This window comes from Dermochelys coriacea, chromosome 16, assembly GCF_009764565.3.
Source record: "Dermochelys coriacea isolate rDerCor1 chromosome 16, rDerCor1.pri.v4, whole genome shotgun sequence".
Taxonomy (NCBI): Eukaryota; Metazoa; Chordata; order Testudines; family Dermochelyidae; genus Dermochelys; species Dermochelys coriacea.
The window spans coordinates 9,847,002-9,858,238 of record NC_050083.1 but is presented as its reverse complement, the minus strand read 5'-3'; the positions used below and the strand labels follow the sequence as shown (position 1 = coordinate 9,858,238).

At 49.0% G+C, this 11,237-nt stretch overlaps 1 protein-coding gene across 2 annotated transcripts in view; it reads left to right on the top strand.

Moving 5' to 3' along the window:
• ASTN2 (astrotactin 2) overlaps positions 1-11,237 on the top strand; it is a 628,164-nt gene that overhangs the window by 166,390 nt on the left and 450,537 nt on the right. The gene's annotated exons all lie outside the window — the stretch shown is intronic.

Genomic DNA, 11,237 nt, shown 5'->3' with positions numbered 1-11,237 from the left:
CTAGATGGGGAGGGCTCTGAGTTACTACAGAAAATTCTTTGCCAGGTGTCTGGCTGGTGAATCTTGCCCACATGGTCAGGGTCTAACTGATAGGCAGATTTGGGGTTTGGAAGAAATTTTCCCCTGGGTCAGATGAGGGTTTTTCACCTTCCTCTGCAGGGGCCACTTGCAGGTTTAAACTAGTGTAAATGGTGGATTCTCTGTAAATTGTAGTCTTTAAATCACAATTTGAAGACTTCAGTAACTCAGCCAGAGGTTAGGGGTCTATTACAGGAGTGGGTGGGTGAGGTTCTGTGGCCTGCAATGTGCAGGAGGTCAGACTAGATGATCACGCCGGTCCCTTCTGGCCTTAAACTATGAACCTCACTGAACACTGACAAATGCATAGCTGGAAACTAGTCTGGCACCCCTCTGTGTTAGAATTGTTAAAATAGATATTTAGAATTATAAAAATATGTATATTTATTTAAGTATTTGCTCTGAAACTGTAAACCCACATGGTCAAGGGAGAAGCATTACCAAGTGTGAAATACTAGTTAACATCTCCTGTGGTAATCTCCTGCCCAGCAAAGGAAGGTCCATAGACATCAGCCAAACCATTGTGGAACATCAGGGGCCAAAAGACTTTGTTGATTGCTCCCCTCACATCCTTGGAGAGGAGATGTGCAGGTGGGCTCGTCCCATCAGCTTGAACTGTAGGGGAAGGGATTAAAAGCCCTGACAAGAACGCTACTTTGGCCTTAGAGGAACAAAAATTGATAAGCATAAGCAAGGGATCCCCAGCTAAAGGGCACAGAGCTTTGTTGGAAGTGTTGATATAGGATCTAAGGTACAATTGACCTGGGATAAATCATAGAATATGAGGGTTGGAAGGGACCTCAGGTGGTCATCTAGTCCTACCCCCTGCTCAAAGCAGGGCTAATCCCCAATTTTTGCCCCCGATCCCTAAATGGCCTACCTCAAGGATTGAACTCACAACCCTGGGTTTAGCAGGCTAATGCTTAAACCATCGAGCTATCCCTCTCCCCCAGTGACTGGTCCTTTGGGACAGGGAGTAACCTGAATATTATTGCTATTTTTGGTGTAAGGGACCATCCATCAAAAAGGCAGCTTACCTGTGTGCCAAGATAGACCGGAGTGTCCAAGGAGACTGTCTGTCACTCCATGTTAAGGCTGTTACAGTGCTTGAGGAACTCACACTTGATACTTGGTTGGTGAAATCTAAGCCTAGAACTCACAACCGTTAGGGGTTTGTGCCCTGCTTCTTCACAGTCTGCCCCAAGGTTGGTACTCTCACTTGTGAGCCACTCCTAACAGTTTGACAGGGACAAAAAGTCCAATTCTTGAAATATTTCATGTAATTGAAATTCTGAAATATTTTGATTTGGAAATTTCTGAACGACCTTTGCAATTGTTGGGGCTGACCGCAAGTTACCTTGGCCTGTTGTTACAGAATGGTTCGGGGAGAGCTAGTAGTGAACTGGCTTTAACCGGCCAGGCTGGCTTGCAGCCACTCAACTAAATAAACAAGACAAGAAATAAGGAGGGCCTAAAAAGGTTAAGTGTGAAAATAGAAAACAGTAGTGTTTCCCGCCAGAGCCTGCTTGTGGATGTACACGCCCCCCCCTTAAAAAAATAATAAAAAACAACTATGCAAATTGCTTTAGACAGTCTCACCTGCGGACCCTGGCCTTGTGGGTGCCCAGAAATTCCTCATGCTGAAGCAGCGCCTGCTACGAGCCCTCAAGGATAAGGCTGGAGGGTCTGGGACTGTCCCTAGCAGGAAGGGGCATAAGCATTGATGCTTGCTTGCTTGCTTGCTTGCTGAATAGCATGTATTTAGTAATGCGTAAAGGCTGAAAAGCTTATTGTATTTTAGCAATAAAACCAACTATACTTATGCACCTGGTGTGGGTTCGTTAAGTGTATCTGAGCTTCTTCCCCCCTGCCCCACCCCTCTTGGCTTGACAGCAAGATGAAACATTTTAATAATGTCACAATATAATATACCTTAAACACAGTGTGTATAGATAGATAGATAGATATATTAAATATACTTGCACACGTAATGCATGCAAGTGATTTACATTAATTATTAAATAGCATAAATATAAATTATTAAATATAAATGAGTCAGAAAGAAACAAGAAAGTGAAAACAAAATACTCCATTTTGATTTCAAATGTTTCCAAACTTTTTTTAATCAAAAATATAGTTGAATTCAGCATATTCCCAGGAAACATTTTGATTATGTCAAAGCACTTTCCGAAAACTGCTTAGTTGACATTTTTGACCAACTTTACTAATGATACTGTGCCATGCTATAGCACCTTCTCTCCAAGGCTTTTGGAGCGTTACAAGCAGCACTGCTAACTCCAAGCACTCAGAAATCACGAGTTTAGCCTGTAAATCATGAGCTTTGTTTTAAAAAAAAAACCAAAACATATTTTGAGCCTTTTTCTTTGCCTTCTAGTTTCTGAGCCTAGGAACTTCACTTGGGTCATTTTAAAGCTATTTTCTGCAACCATGTGGCTAAAATCTTACTTTAAAAACTAAACAGATTCTCACTATGCCAGGACCTGCAGCCTTAAGAAAAACACCAAATATTACAAAATGCATGAGAAAAACACGAGAGTTGGCAGCTCTTCAGCTATTAAGATACCCAGCTCTGTTTTACACACTGAAAATTGAAGCACAGAGAAATTGTCTTGTCCAGCTGACATAGCAGATCGGTGGAAAAGTGAGGCATAGAACCCAGGAGTCCTGACTCCTATTTCCCAGTTTTGGTAGTTAAAATTAACTTTCAAGCAAGGCTGGAGGAAGTCAGTGGATATCCTTAGTGTCTACCCAGTGGCTTCCATTCATTCATTTGTTGAAAGTCAGGCTGCTCCCATTCATGCCAGACCCAGAGTGGTTGGTGCCATGCAGCAGTTGTGCACTGTAAGAATGCAGGAGAGGGCCGGGCTGTCCACTGCCCAGGATTGGCCTGGCTCCGACAGACTGCCAAATAGCGCCTCCGGAGACTGGATCTGCCCCCTGGGCCGCTGCTCTGTGTACTGTACAGGCCTTAGTTGTTAGAAACACAGAGCTCTGCTGTTTGAACGCTGCCAACCCTAAGGTAACTGGGACTTCCTCCCCTTTTGTCTAGGGCACATCACGGATTCCCTCACTCCTGTTCAACAGGAATCTTCCGTCCAAAATGTCTCTGATCTCCCTCTCTGGACATCACCCTTCCCCTCCGACATACTTTCTGAATCCCTGCCCCCTCCTCCCCCACCCCATGTGTCTGTGGCTCAACAGCTCAGGGGCAGTTTCATATTGACTCAGGGGCATTGCATCCAGGGGACCCAATGGCATGACTTTACAGAGTGCCTGAGATGCACTTAACTCTGCTTGGGAGTTCACGGTGGGGGGGATGTCATGGGACAGGGGAGTCGGAGCCCAGCCTATGTGTTGATGGGCTTCTTTAAGGAGGATGAGCCCATCTCAGCTCACCTGGAAATAATCAACTGCCTACCTGGCTGGTTGGCAGCCAATTGGCTAATGAACACCTGCACCAGAACGAGGAGGCTCCTAAGGAGACATGCTCCCAGAGAACAGCAGAGCAGGTGAGGTTCCCGGGAAAGGCAATTTGGGAGACAGAGTCAGGAGCCCTAGCCTGCAGGGAGCCAGAGGGGACCCTGCATCAGCCACAGACTGGGAGGGAGCGGCAGAAGGAGCCAGAATCTCTAGGCAGAAAGCTCTGGAAGGTGTCGCTCTGTGAAAGGGGGGCCTGGAGGCAGACAAAGGTAGGAAGTGGCCCAGGGAAATGGCAGTAACAGACCATGGATGCTTAATACAGAGTCTGTGGGCTGGAACCCAGAGCAGATGGGGGGCTGGGTTTCCCTAATAGCCCCAAGGGAGGGGATGTAAAAACCCCCTGATGCAAGGGGACAAGGACTATTGGGGATAAGGTGGGGCTGATGTCTGGGGAGAAGGTCATTAGACTCTCCCTTTATTGACTCTTATCCTGGCAAGGGTGGGACTATAAGTGACCTGGCTAGAGAGCTGAGTCATGGAAAGGGGGCAAACCACCCCAGGCTCTGAGAAGCTGTTGATGGGATGCCAGCTGAAGACACTGCTGGGCCGTGCTCAGCCATGGGGGGGGGTTCGGGGCATGTACCAGCCAGTGAAAGAGCCCTCCCCCCCCCCACTGGGCACTGTCAGTGGATGACTGAGGACAGTCCCCCACAGTGCACTGTGAAAGGAAAAAGGAGGACTTGTGGCACCTTAGAGACTAACAAATTTATTAGAGCATAAGCTTTCGTGAGCTACAGCTCACTTCATCGGATGCATGCATCCGATGAAGTGAGCTGTAGCTCACGAAAGCTTATGCTCTAATAAATTTGTTAGTCTCTAAGGTGCCACAAGTACTCCTTTTTCCTTTTGCAAATACAGACTAACAAGGCTGCTACTCTGAAACCTGTCACAGTGCACTGTGTGAGACATTCCTGTGTCCCCAAAAGACCATATGGTATCGCGGCACTGTTGAGGGTTCAATAGCAGAATCCAGGCAAAGAGAGTGCAAAGGTGCCTGGAATATTGCTCCTTCCAAATCCTGCCTCATGGCCACTGTCCTGCCAGCCAATGGCGGCTGCACGTCCAAGGGATTTTGAAGGTGTTTGAACCTTGTTCTCGGCCTTTGACCATGTCCCTGGATCTGTGTATTGGAGAGGCAGGGGTGTGTGCGCATGCATTGTCTCAGTGTGAGCCTGGGGGTGTGTTTGAAAGCACCCTTCTCTTTGCTTTACCCTCAGGATCTGCAGAAGGGCAGGATTTAGCGGAAAGAATTCCCATTAGTCTGGAAGGATTATTTATGTTTTCATTAATAAATGACAGGTGTGCGATGTCCCTGCCATCAAGTTAATGGACTCAGCCGTACGTGGAGGTGGTTGCAGCATAGCAACTAGGAATGGTGCAAACCCGCTATTTTCCTTTGGCTCCAGTAACATGGGGAGGTAGACTCCCCCCATGGAGTGCAACTATCATGCTCTGCTGGCTGCAAGGATGTAAATTAATCCTATGCATGGGTTGTAATTTGTTAAACATGTTGAAATCAAATGAAATCCTGGTGGAACTCTACTGGCTGCTCTGGAGTTTCCACTGGGGATGAATTTGGCCCCTTTCTTGTCTCAGTCACATGCCATTTTTGCCCAAGGCCCAGCTTGTTTCATTCTGTCAGTGGCGTTTTTTTTAAGCATTTTTCTTTGGTTTTTTGTTTTTCCCCTCACCAAATAACCTTTTTTTCTCGCTGAGTCTTCTGCCAGCAGAGGGAAATGTAGAATGCATTCTCGGGAGAAAAGGGTATGGCGGTGGACTGTTCCCCGTGAGGCCCGTGTGGGAGTGGGGTAACCCGAAGGAGGCTAAATCATTTGCAATATAGCCTTGAGGGAGAATGAAGAGGGGATGGGCATATAGAAGGAACTGCTAACCTCCTTTAGGAAGGTCAGCCCTAAAGACTGGAAGCAGCCAACAAAGGAGATGAGATGATGGTGTAGAAAGTCTGGACTCAACAGTAGGGCCTTGACTTGACCTTTCTGGGAGTTGGGTTTACAGCATAGAGGCTCTTGAGTGAGGTGGACTAGATTGTCACAAATGTCTGTAATTCCCATTGATGCCTGTGGTCGTCTCTAAGTTGCCAGGGGTTACAGATGGATACAAGATTGACATCTTGGCTAGGCCTGTAAACTATCAGGGGTAACGAGCATGGGGGGGTACATGCTACGTAATGTCTCTAGGACTGTCCCATTCACCTCAGAAACCAGAAATGGAATGGAGCTGATGGAAGAATTCAGGAGGAGGGTGTGGGGGGATTGAACTGGCGTACTTAGTGAGCAGTGGTTTTAATTCTAAAACTAATTTGGCCAACACTGAGAATTGTCAGGAGAGGCTTGTGACTATAGTGAAAAGAAAAGGAGTACTTGCGGCACCTTGGAGACTAAAATTTATTTGAGCATAAGTTTTCGTGAGCTACAGCTCACTTCATCGGATGAAAGCTTATGCTCAAATTTGTTAGCCTCTAAGGTGCTGCAAGTACTCCATTTCTTTTTGTGAATACAGACTAACACGGCTGCTACTCTGAAACCTGACTATAGTGAGTGATGCTTCACTGGGCTGGTCTTGTCGAGATGGGCAGGACAAGAATAACAGAGGTCATGCAGGTCAGAATCGAAATGCCCAGACAGACCTGCATGGGATCCAAGGACTGAACACAGAGGTGCTGCAGCAGGCCTTTATTCTTAAGTCCAGAGGAGATGACGCTTGCATGGCTCCTGTTATAACTCTGTCTCCTTTTTATGTCTGCACAAATGTTGCCTGATTAACACCCCTGTTCCTAGCTTGTGTGTTTGACGTTCATGGCGTCTGACTGAATAGTTGTCCTCTGGTCAGTATGGCGTGTACTCCTGGTGCCTGGTACATGAGAGTTACAGAGATCGCTGGAGTCTTTAGCTCAAGCTGTAGAGACTCATGCTTTTCGCTCTGGGGGTCCCCAGTTCAGTCCCAGGTGTGACAGCCAGGATAGTGGCCATCACACATACAAGCCTGTGTGAAGTTTGTGAGGGGGGTTGTGGGTGACCCCAAACTCCTGTGTGGGTGTCCCTGGAAAAGGGCGGGGGCATGTATCCTGGCACTGGTCCACTCTGCTGTGCCACTTGGCCTCGCTAACCTCATCTGCCCTCCCTTCTCTCTGCAGGCAGCGAGCGAAGGAGCCTGGCTGATTTATTCAGATTAAGTGCAACAATCCCTCACTTGTCAATTAGAGGGTGGTTTTTGTTGTTGTTTTTTTTGGTCTGCCACACTACTTAGATCAAACTCCATCTGTTGAGCCCACACAAGCAATTGCTTTGCCTTGCAGTGCCTCCCGGGGATGCGGGAGAGGCTGGCTGCCTGCTACTTGAAACATGCAAAATACCAGAGTGGAGAGGATCTTTGAGCACTGGGATTCTTCCCCCTCCCAGACCCAGACAGATGAGTGAATGGGGTGGGGGCGGGGGGAGGGTCACTTTGCAAATAGCCAACAGCTGGGATTTTCCTTCTGTGAGGATAACACCTCCCTGCGCTGGCAGCCGCTCCAATGACAGACATTCAAACAGATGCCTCTGGATTGATGCACCTGTACAGTGCCTAGATGGGGCACGATTACTGCCTCACTGATCATGCCTGTCAGCTGCACAAAGGACATGGAAGGGCCATGACCTCTACAATACTTAGCTAGCTGAAGATTCCCTCTCATGTGTAATCTAAACCCCCTCTAATCTCTCGCCCCGGCCTCCTTCCAGGAAATAAGCTTTCTCCATGCAGTTCCTAAGATCGCTGTATTACTCGCACATGTTACATATTACACAGCCCCAAGTTTGAAGAAATTGCCATCTGTTCACAGGGAGGCCTTGCTGCAACAGTCTCTGTCCCCAGGCAGCTGCAGTAGGAGGTGAGAACTCGGAGCAAGGAACTGAGTCACTTGGGAAAGCAGGATAATGTCCTGCCCCTTCACTTTGCTATGGCCTGTGTATTCCCACTGGGTATTACCCACCTGCAGTGCCTCTCCCTGGCCCCTGCCCCTGGAAATGGGCACAGTCCCTTCTCTCTTCCCCCATACTCTCACAAACACCGCTGCAGAGCAGTGCCCCTTAGGGGTCCCTTGAAAGGGGAACCCTAAGCCTTCTCCACTCTGACCTATTGCATCATTGCTCCTTGATGCCATCTCATTTTAAATTGTATTTGATACAGCACAGTGTTGCAATGCCGGTTGTGCATCCAAGACTTGAAAGCTTTCCTCCCAGGCTAGTGTGTGTGTGTGGGTAACCCTTCACAACTCATCTGCTGCTGCTTGCAAGAGAGTCCTGCAGCTTCCAGACAGGAGTTGGAAAAGGCCTCTACGTTCAACCAAACCCTCTTCAGGGCCCTGGAGAGGGACGTGAGGCTGTCCAGTTATGATGCAGCTAGCCCATGTGCATACAGATCTCTGCTCAGATGGACAACTTTGAGCATGCAGCCGAGGCAGCAACTGGTGGGGGCACCCCCTGGAATGCATGGGAGATGCTTCGAGGGTTTGCTGATGTCAGGCATCTTCAACTGCGTACCTCAGCGGCTGGAGCAAATGTGTGTGTGGGGGGGGGAAGGGAAGGGGTCTTGCAAAGGAGAGAGCCTTTCAGCACAGCTTAAACAGACTTGTGCTGGAAACCTTGGTGAAAGGCCCACACGGATGGAGTCCTGCCTTTGGGGGAGGGAGCGCATGAAAGCAAGTTTCCCTGTGATAGGATAATATCGGTGGGGAGGGAGGGTCACCGTGTCTGCGTTGTTGTGTTACTACAGGCCTGGCTCGGGGCTCCTCATCAGGGTTATTGGGAGTCAAAGCAAGGGAAGGACTTGTGTGCTGGTGTGGCCACTTGCTTGTATTAACAGCCCAGCACTAGCCTGCAACAGACACATCCTTTCTATCCATACTGATGTCTCGGAGCTCTAATGCTGGGGCCGCTTGCTGATGGGCAATCCTACCTCCCTTGGAGACAGCAGCTCCTGCCTGCCGGGTCTCATCCCATCCTGGAGCCATGGCTGTCTGCACTGATAAGCCTGCCCCGGAATGGGAGCTCTTTAGAAGCTGGTATTTGGAAGTTTCAGGTGCATTATCTCTGGCTCGGGTGAAACCCCTTCAAAGGAGCAGGGAATCATCAACATGTCCAGCCGCTAGTGGTATTAGGAACAGCACTGTCACCCCACTGAGTGTGAAATTATACTGCCAGCAAAGGAAGGGAAGAGCAGGCCCTGATTACATCCGAGCCCAGGGGAGAGGGACAGGGACCTGTCTCCACACTGGACTGGAATGAAAGCGCCCAGATGCTATATCTCCTTCCCAATCACTCCTAGACCCACCCTTTTTCCTGTCGTCCTTCCCTCTTCCTCCACTCCCTCCTGCCCACATCTTCCACTCACAAGCTCTTGCTTCCTGGGGAATTGCCCTCTGCTCCTTGAACACATTGTGGTTGCCAGTGCAGACATGCATGGCTCAACAGATCTGTCACGGGATCTGTCACAGGCCCTCCTGTTCCCTGTTAAAATGGACTCTGCCCCATGCTGGCAAGAGAATTGGAGTCCATGGCTGTTACAGAGCCCAAGCTCCCCAGGTGCCAGAGTATTTCCAATTAAAATACATATCTGATGCATTTCCGTGCTGGGAAAGAGCAGTGGGTTAATGCATTAGCCTTTTAATCCTGGCTGGGCAGTATAAACTTGAAAGTACTAGCTCGAATGAGTTTTGTCAGTCCACTTCCCCAGCTGACATTTATCCACAGTGCCAAACCACTGCACCCTTCAGCAGAACGCAGCCCGACTGGGAGCCTTTGCTGAGGAGAGGAGCATGGACACAATGCTGGCCGTGGATGCAGAGAGGCAGGGATTGGCAGAGCTGGGGGGGGGCATGAAAGAGGGAGTCGGGGTGCTGCGGATCAGGATATGATGTGTGATTGGCAGAGCTGTTCTAGGAGAAGGGCCTCTGCCTGGCATTAGCCCAGCCGTATGCTATGCGGGAGAGGCAGTGAGCATCCAAATCCAGACCATGAGAAGGGGCACTACGATAGAGACTGTTTCGCACGTGTTAGCGAATGGAAGAATGCAACGCTAGGAGTGACCGAAACAAAGCCTAAAAATTGAGCCAATTGGGGCTTGGGTGAGGTGGGCCAACCTGTGGATGTGCTCATGGCCTAGTGAGTTGTCCAGCAGATGGCAAGGGTGGTGGTGAAGTCTTTAATGCAAAGGAGCTCCCCAAGTGTCTACAAGAGGGCAAGGAAAATGTCCTGCATGGGAGAGGTCTATGGGCAGTTTATTCCTAGGGCTGGTGACCTGTGCCAACTCCAAAGCGGGCCAGAACCCCGGGTTTGGATGGCTTGTGGAACTGATAACAAGACGATGATGTGAAATTCAAAATGGATGCAGGAGCAGAGGCCAATATTATATATGAGGAAATATCAGGGAACAAACAACTTGCCCAAACCTGGGTGACTGTAGCCTTTGAAGAGGCCTGCATAAGGCTGGCTTGGTACTGGAATTCAGCATGCTTGTGTGCTAGTAGTTGCATTATTTCCCGTACTTGCCCACTTCTCTGCAGGCCTGGCTTGCTGGTGCATTAGATGGAGCAATTCTAATTTCTTTTCATTGCAGCTTCTTAGGTGTGGGTTTAAAGGCAAAGGTCCTTTAAATATGGAGAAATGTTCCCTCAGTGTGTGCCATGGCAGGGCCCCATTTTCCACGCTCAGCTGCTGTTGCTCCCCGATGGAATTTGGAAGGATGGGATTTTCTGCTGGGGGTAGGTGCTGGTAGCTGCAGCTGTTAGGTTTGGGAATCCATAGTTACTCCTGGTGAGCCAGTAGAAAATGTACAGAACTTAGCTTTGGGTTTGGGTTTGCTGCACAAGCGTGTCTAGCTGGGATTTGAATGTGCTGGTACCTCATGAGCAGCAGTTCAAATGAACCTAGAACCTCATTGTGAAACTTGGGCAAAATCCCTGTGTCCCACCTGGCTTGAAGCTGTGAACCTCTCATCGCTTTGCAAACCCATAAATCAGCCCCGGCTTTATGTGTAACGAGGCCCTGGTTCTCTTCGAAAAGCTTGCACATCTTCGGTTCAGCTGGAAATTCCCTAGGCTGAGCTCGGGAAAGTACAGTCTCACTTGGGATGGATCACTTGAGGATTACATGTTCTGTCCATTCCCTCTGAAGCACCTGGCATTGACCATGGTCAGAAGACAGGATACTGGGATAAAGGGACCTTTGGTCTGACTCAGTGTGGCCGTTCTTAAGATCAGTACCAACCTTGTGGAGTCCTGGAATTCCCCTGAGCACAAGGACCAGATGGTACCTATCCCATGATCAGAGGAGCAAGGGGCAGGGAAAGTGTCAATGGCCAGTGTTTAGAAGAGTTCATGGTATAGGACAGTGCAAGGACACTTACAAACATAAGGCAGGATTGTGCTCAGCAGTAGGTGAGGGCAAGTGGGGAGAGCAGCACAAAGACACTTTCCCTGCCTCTTGCTTCTCTGATCATGGGATAGGTACCATCTGGTCCTTGTGCTCAGGGGAATGCCAGGACTCCACAAGGTTGGTACTGATCTTAAGAACGGCCACACTGAGTCAGACCAAAGGTTCCTTTATCCCAGTATCCTGTCTTCTGACCGTGGTCAATGCCAGGTGCTTCAGAGGGAATGG